This window comes from Copidosoma floridanum, unplaced genomic scaffold, assembly GCF_036245765.1.
Source record: "Copidosoma floridanum isolate Cflo_tuat_1 unplaced genomic scaffold, Cflo_Japanese_pri ptg000043l, whole genome shotgun sequence".
NCBI lineage: Eukaryota > Metazoa > Arthropoda > Insecta > Hymenoptera > Encyrtidae > Copidosoma > Copidosoma floridanum.
Genome location: NW_028321920.1, coordinates 200899 through 208592, shown reverse-complemented (window position 1 = coordinate 208592; position 7694 = coordinate 200899). Strand labels below are relative to the sequence as shown.

At 35.1% G+C, this 7694-nt stretch overlaps 1 long non-coding RNA gene across 2 annotated transcripts; it reads left to right on the top strand.

Moving 5' to 3' along the window:
- The first annotated feature begins 4964 nt into the window (after positions 1-4964).
- On the top strand, positions 4965-7416 carry LOC149373075 (uncharacterized). Of its 2 annotated transcripts, XR_016293488.1 has the most exons (4): positions 4965-5161; positions 5238-6351; positions 6420-6815; positions 6896-7416. It is a non-coding gene; the product is annotated as an uncharacterized LOC149373075 (long non-coding RNA). The 2 variants fall into 2 exon arrangements; XR_016293487.1 differs by having other exon boundaries at positions 5238-6815.
- The last annotated feature ends 278 nt before the right edge of the window (positions 7417-7694 follow it).

Below are 7694 nucleotides of genomic sequence, written 5' to 3'. Positions count from 1 at the left end.
TGGCCAGACGAGCGATGCTTTTTTTTTCTCGACAAATTGCCTCGTTACGCGAGTCGCGAATCTCGTTTGGTGTGATAAACACCGGTTTAATCATTTTTTTAAAAACTTGTATCACTTGAATAGTGTCACAGATAATAGTTGGGCTTTTATATGCACTCGATTGACGTTGACAGTTTCAATTGTTTGAATTAACTTTTCCACGTAAAGGGATAAAAGAGTTCACTCGATAAAACACCCCGTTAGTGTATATCATTGTCTTGATGGATGACTAAGGGAAGTCAATGTGATGCTTGACTATATAATGTACCCGACAGACTAAGATGTAATTTTTTTTTTTTTTTTTTTCTTTTCAACTCAACCGTACCTTATAACCGTGGGTAAATTTTTTGTAAGTAATTTCGTGAATATAGAAATATAACATGTTGTCGGATAAACATTTATGATTTTCATCAGTAAAATATAAATGGAGTGCAAATCAATTGTCATTTCCTCTCGATAATTTTAGACAATCGAGGTAAGCTACTGATAATCAAAAATTGTGGGGACAAAGTGCGCAAAGCCACGCGTACTGTACGAGTATAAATTACGTAAGTAGTGTTACACAAGGAATTTGCTTTACGTTACACACTGCATGTCCTTTTTTTCTCAACGAACGAAAAATAAGCTATCATGATTTCAAGAGTTGTATCGTTTTATCACCCTAGTTTGATTATCATCCGTAAGTGTAAACAAGAAAAAAAACTTTTGTTGTATTTTTTTTTTTTTTTTTTTTTTCAGTTACAAATATCCAACCATACTAATCTCACTGATAGTAGAACAATCATCAAAAAAATGTATTTACTTTGCAGCGTCTCCGTAGTTTGTTCTAGAAAATTTGAGTAAGTAAGGATTATTATAAAATATGATAAAAAGAAAAAAAACACATGCACAAGTTCATCGGCATTTTCATGAAAAACAAATTATTTGCATATTATTGTACAACGTGACTAATGGGAAAAGTCGTGGTCACCTTTCATAACAAATGTCATGCGTCGTTTTGGATTTTTGAAAAATTCGAAAAACTTTACTTCTTTGCTTCCAGAAATGGCGAATAAAAAAATCGAAAGCACGCAGATACCTACAAAAAATGCGAGCTTTTAAATAAGATGTATTGTTGATGTTAGCTATCGTACATTTTTTTTTTTTAAGTTAAAAGCGGCAGAAGTGACATTTCCATCAATTTATATTCAACTTTGTTTCATCGAATTTTGAAAAAAATTCCACATCTGCTGATTGAATTTCTTATTTTAGAAACAAATTTCGATGGAATATACGACAAAATACGCCAGCTAAGCTTTTAAAAAGGACCAGTAGAGCAAAAAGAAGAAATTAAATTGGAATCAGTCAGAGCTGAAATTATTAAAATTATTGCAAAAAAAGTTTTTTTTAAATTCAATTTCAAAGCAATTATCTACGTATAATATGTTACATACTTTATGTAAAAGTGACGACATACACGCAAAAAAGAAAACGCAAACGGGGCCACAACTGCGCGCGTCAACAACAGCACCCAAGACTCTTTGTATACAACGCTTAACTTTTTTTTATTTTATTTTTTTCTTCCACCGCACGTTATGATTATAGAAGAGTTAAAGAAACGAAACGACAAATAGATATAAATAGCGACGCACCAAACGACAGCCACCGCGGCTTTGTTTTTTCCAGCCCATCATCATTGTCGCCGCTTTTTTTTATCGTCTATCCAGTCGCACTCTACTCTTCTTCTTCTCCCAAACAATTACAAATAAATATCAGTCTTTGAACAGCTCTGATGCCAGTCACGTGCTTATGTTTGCCTGTACATACGCAATTAAGCTATCGCCCACCAAAGTTCAATAGCTCGAGGGAAATTAATTTTTATTCTTATCGCTCACTCTGTATACGCTCCGGCTCTCACTGTACGTACATTCTCGTTTTTCTTTTTATCAGTCGCGATAAAAAGTTATTGCACCTTGGCCACGCATAATATGCGCACACACACAGACACAACGCTATGATGTGTGCTCTCTGAATTGGATTTGCGAAACGTGCGGGCGAGTAACGGACAGGGACCGTACCATGTAACTATTTTTCTGTACATTGGCCTATGTTATAACACTGGCCCCCGAAGCGAAAAAAAGTTGTATGGTACGGCCACAGAGTGAACTTGCAAGCGACACATATATCTATACGTTTCTTATTTCGTTTACTTTTTACGAGAGGGTTTTGCAAGCAAGTGCGTGCGCTTAGGTTTTGTAATCAGTAGGGATCGCGGTGGCTCTCGAGAAACACTGGAATATCGCAAGTTTCACAATGCGATGGCCCATCATCCGATAGATCTTTTTTCAATGTGTATTCGATTTAATGACGGTTATGAGCGGTTGATAATGAGATACGGTTCCGGTCAGGAGCTCCAAATCTATTTCGTTGCATCGACGAAAAAAAAGATAAGATCCGACGTTACACAGGATATTTTGTAATTGACGCATCTCTGCTTCGAGGTTTCTCTTTTTCCATTCTTTTTCGATGATCGTTTGAACCAATGCAATGTATTATCTTATGGATCGGAGTGAAATTCGCGAATAACGAGGCGTATTTTTGAATTTGAAAAAATTTCCCGCCTCGAGAACTGTACGTCATTCGATGCCATTTTTCTTTGGGCTACAGCCGTTTTAGCGTAGATTCTAATCATAGCTGTGGATATAATTTTAACATGTAAATCATGGAAAAAAGGGTGTCACCCTCACTGAAACCTGTGTTCAAAATTTTTTTCTCATAGTACATGGAATTACGAGTAAAATGAGACTGGTTTCAAGGGTGTGCCTCAAAAAAATTTTTTTTATTAAAATGAGGGATAACAACGGGATATTTTTTGTGGATTTCTTCGCATGTGCGTCATTCTACCAAAAACAGTATATTCCGTATCCCAGTCCATTAAAACGTCGTGTAAGGAGATATCGATCTGTTTAGAATAATAAAATAACTTCTTAAAATAATCAACGGATGTTTTCTACTGAGGGAACAACCGAATTCAAATCATCAAAAAGTAGTCCTTTAATTTGAGATGCAAAAAAGGGGCTAAATTAGTATTAGGGGCTCGTGTCTCACTCGCCGCATATAGTGTCTCAAAGTTATCAACGTAAACAACATTTTCACGCATTTTAAGGAACCAAAAAAAATTGTATCCAATACTTGGATGCTGTTGGACCGAAATTTGAAAAATTTAACATTTTAATAGAAAATGCTCACACAAATGCACGCATTTGAATTTGGACATTCCAATTTGGATGTTGTGTACTCTACGAAAATTCAATGTTTTGCAGAAATTTTTTCCGATTTTTCCATTCCTATAAGCTGGATCTACAAGTACGCGAATTTGTAAAGTCAGTGTCCCCATAATAAAAACTAAGAGCCTGTAACGGTAAATAGTGTCATGTAACTTTGCGAGGAGTTAGATTATTATAGCTAGTTTGTATAATTTATAGGTGCAGTAGCAAAGTTTAGTTTTCATTTGGTGCGTTTTTATATACAATCTCGATTTTTCGACGCATTTGTAGGAGCCCGTGACCGTCCTTTTTTGTCCAAAAGCCCGTAACGAAAAAAAAACGCATTTTATCTTTGTTTAATGTTGAATTATCGACTCGAATAGTGGATTGTATGAATATTAATAGTACATGACATAAATGTAAAAACAAAGTCATAACATCATTGACAGTGCCGTTATATCGGTTGTAATGAGATCGTATATAAGAGCCGGTAATGCACTTATTATTCTTGAATAAAGTAAGAAAGTCGTACACATTTTTCTCGTGCGGATGCAACAGGGCCTAAAAATCACGGACAATACGAAAAAAATTTTGTCACAATTCAAGATTTTAAGGGGTTATACTATGCTGCCTCTTAAAATATTATGGTTCTCGTAAAATGACCCATGTCCCATGTAATAGTTACTGACAAAGGAAAAGTGACTATCGTATCTATTAATAATAGAGTTTTCACATAAAAAAAAAAATTATGCATAGTGATAACTAGTGCTGTATTTCCTGTTACTGTTATAATTGTTGTTTTAATTCGTGATAATTTGATATTCAGTTGTTGGGCGGGTCTGATGTCAACTGGGGTAATGAATGTAATTAATGTCTTAATGTGATCCTTGAGGATCACTAAAAACGAATTATAAAATGTATTACAAATGAATAACACACTGTAAGATGAAGATGCACAGTTTATAACTCGTGTCATAGCAAAAATGTAATCCAAACGACGCGAACTGAAAAATGGACCAAATTTTTTTAAAGGTCGATTTTTTGGTGGAAGATGAATTTACATCTAGCTACAAATTGCATAATTAAGTAATAATTTCATATTTCCTAGCTGTTCGTCTAAATTGCGGCTGGTTTATAAAATTTATTACATAGCACTACTTCAATTACCCTATAAATTTTCTACTAAAATTAGATATACCAGAAATAAATCAGATATCTGCTAATCATAAGATTTTTCGGTTTTGGTGCAAGGGTTGCGGCTGGTTTAGATTTTCAATCACCTTGGGCTTTAGCATTATGGGGCTATTGGATTTTCAAACGGTAAAGTAGGAAGTTGGCGCTGACCTTTATCGATTGGAAAATTATACGAACACATGCGCAGTGTTGGCTTCAAGATGGCGAAAAGTGGTCCCCCTACCACTCTCCCGTCTAAGAAGAGTGGTAGGGGGACTGCTTTTTGGTCGCGACTGCGCGACAGCCAAAAGCGTCGTCTGTTACGACAGCGGTTCTCAAATACTAGTCACTAGTCATGTATGATGTAGCTATATATATACATGTGTGTATATAATGTATACCAGCTGATTGTTGCGCTATATAGTAGTTGAGTGCTCTGTGTTGTCTGTTCTGTCATTCCTGTCTCCTGTACCGGTGCTGATAACTGAGATACCAAGAGCTAAGCCAACGTTAATGCTGGTACTTATAAGTACTGACCAATGGCTTGACCTTGACTTCTCTTCAACCAACTGTGGCCTTTTTCACCAAGTCAAACGATGAGGTGAGCAAAGATACTACTGTTAGTGCTAGCAGTTTGACAAGTAGCTGCTAAGCAGATCTGACAAGTAAACTGCATATTTCAGTTATAAGCCCAACAGTGTTTGGTGAGTTGCAGTGCTTGTTTATTTATTCTCTTTTTGTATATTTTTTTGTCTCTCTTAAATTTGTATATAAATCAAGCAGGACTTTAACGTGGGATTGCTAACAAATGAGTAATTCCCACAAGTTTCCAGTCACAAAGTTGTGATTTACTTTTCCTGCAATCAAATCAACCAAAACAAAAAAAAACTTATCAAGAAGCAAGAGGTTAAAATTTAGTTTTATCAAGCACAATTTTGGAGGATAATAAGAAAAATCAAGGGCTGATGAAGTTTGACAAGAAAATGTACCTGAATCTCTGAAATCATCGAATGGCTGTGAATTCCAGTTGCTTTAGAGGCTGTAGTAAAGAGTTTTTTTAATAATTATTGTTCACAATGGAGGTACAGAGAAAAGTCACTCAACGCTCTCATGAAAACTTGGTGCCATGTGATGCTAATAGCACAGTTAATAATAAAAATGAAGTTCAGACTTGCTCAAAGTTAACAAGTGCGCAGCTCATCATATTCCAAACATAAAGTACAGTTGTGGCAGATGGTCTTTACAATCATTCAAATGAAGTAAATAATGAAGGTTAAGAAATTTCATGAAGCTGTAGATGTGACCTGGTCACCTCCAGTCCAGCAGCCCACCAACTTTCCAATTTTGCTGGCTGCAGTAACAGTTGCTTAGCAGTTGGATATCAGTTTTAGTATCGTAATGCCAGTTTGGATTTGTATTCTCTCGACCTGGAGCAGCCAGGCTGTATGATACGTACATCAAGATCAGTGTGCCAAGTGATCAAAGGTTTTGTCCTTTTTTTTATTCATGTGTACCTACAATATTCGTAGTGTTGAGAAATTTAGTATGATAATTATAATTACCATCAAGATTTTACAAAATAATTTAGGGAGCTGGCGGAACGAATCCAGCTGGCATTATTGTGAGTTGCTATGATTGTGGAAAAATAATGATTCACTTTGCTGACAAGATGTTTGAGAACGACAGCAACTGTTTGATTAGCAGTCCCGACAAACACAAAGGTCCTGTGAGAGCACTGGACTTTAATCCATTTCAGTCTCATTTTCTAGCTACTGGTGCGACAGATAGTGACATTTATACTTTATATATTAATTGGACAAATGAGCCTATGTCTCCTAGTTCCAAAAAAATTTACCACCTGAGGATGTACTAGATGAATCATGGAATACACGAGGTACCTTACTTGGCAACATTTTTTTTTACACATTCATAATTGACATTAGAGCATTTTGTTGTTTACAGTGCAACACATTCTTGCTTCAACATTTTCACAGCGTTGTGTCATTTGAAGAATTAAGCCATGGTAATACTCACCGATGCCAATTCAAGAGCCTCTATAAGCATTGTCATCAGGAATTGTAACATAATAATTCTTCATCATTATTGAAATATAAGTGAGATGGAAATCAGTACACTGACATCCTTATATATAGTCACACAGCTGTCTCTTGCTTCAGAAGAGGATTAAAATCCAATTATTGAACTGTGGGATTTGAGATTTGCAACCACACCGTAAAAACATTCCAAAACCATTGAAGGAAAGTAATATCAATTGCCTGGAATCCTTATTATTCTGATCTTCTCAGTTATGCAAAAGACAATAGAATTCTCTCTTGGAATCCTAATTTCGATATTCCAGTACGTAGCAGTTGAATTTTTCTCGCAACTCTGTTTTTTTATTGTGTGATGCTTATTTTTTATTACAAATCTTATTTTAGGGTGGTGATATTGTTGGCTAATTGGCTCAAACAAATCATGGAAACTTAAATGTATCTTAGTGTCCTAGATGAGCTTGCTTGGTTGTGAGTACTACTTCATATGGCCAGGCAATAGTACACTCTCTGTAAGGTGGAGCTGACCATTGATCTGCTGAAACGTTGAATAAAATGTTGATTTATTTCCTGGCATGGACCCATTCCCACAAATCTCACCGGTGATGCAAACAGAAGTATATTATGAAAATAATGCTGTAGAGTCCCCAGTCTCTGGTTTAATGGTAGCTAACTATGCGAATAATACCATAGTTGAAGTTATACCTTTTATTCAACTAACAATGAGAGTTGGAAACAAAAATAAATTAGTACCCGAACCAAATAATATACCAATTAAGTCAGACTATACACCTGAAATTCATGATCAAACTGATAAATTCCAACTACTCCAATAATTGTAATTAAAAACGCTTCCAACTACTGTTCTCGTAATTTATGTAGCTCTACTAGAAAAAAGTAAGCATTTGCAATTGACCAAATTGTTTAAAGAGATACTACTTTCAAAAATTTAAGTATTAGTTACATTTCAACATTTTTACAAATTAAACTCTAATTTTTTTTTAGAAATAACAAACATTTTATTACACCTGGATCTGTCCTTACTCTTATTTTCCATTATCCTTTTTTCACGATATTCTCTATTGGATTAAATTTTTCTTTGAGCTCATTAATAGAGAAAACATTAATCATACACAACGTTAAATATCAAAAGAAAATTGCAAAATCTACACCTATAGAAATGATG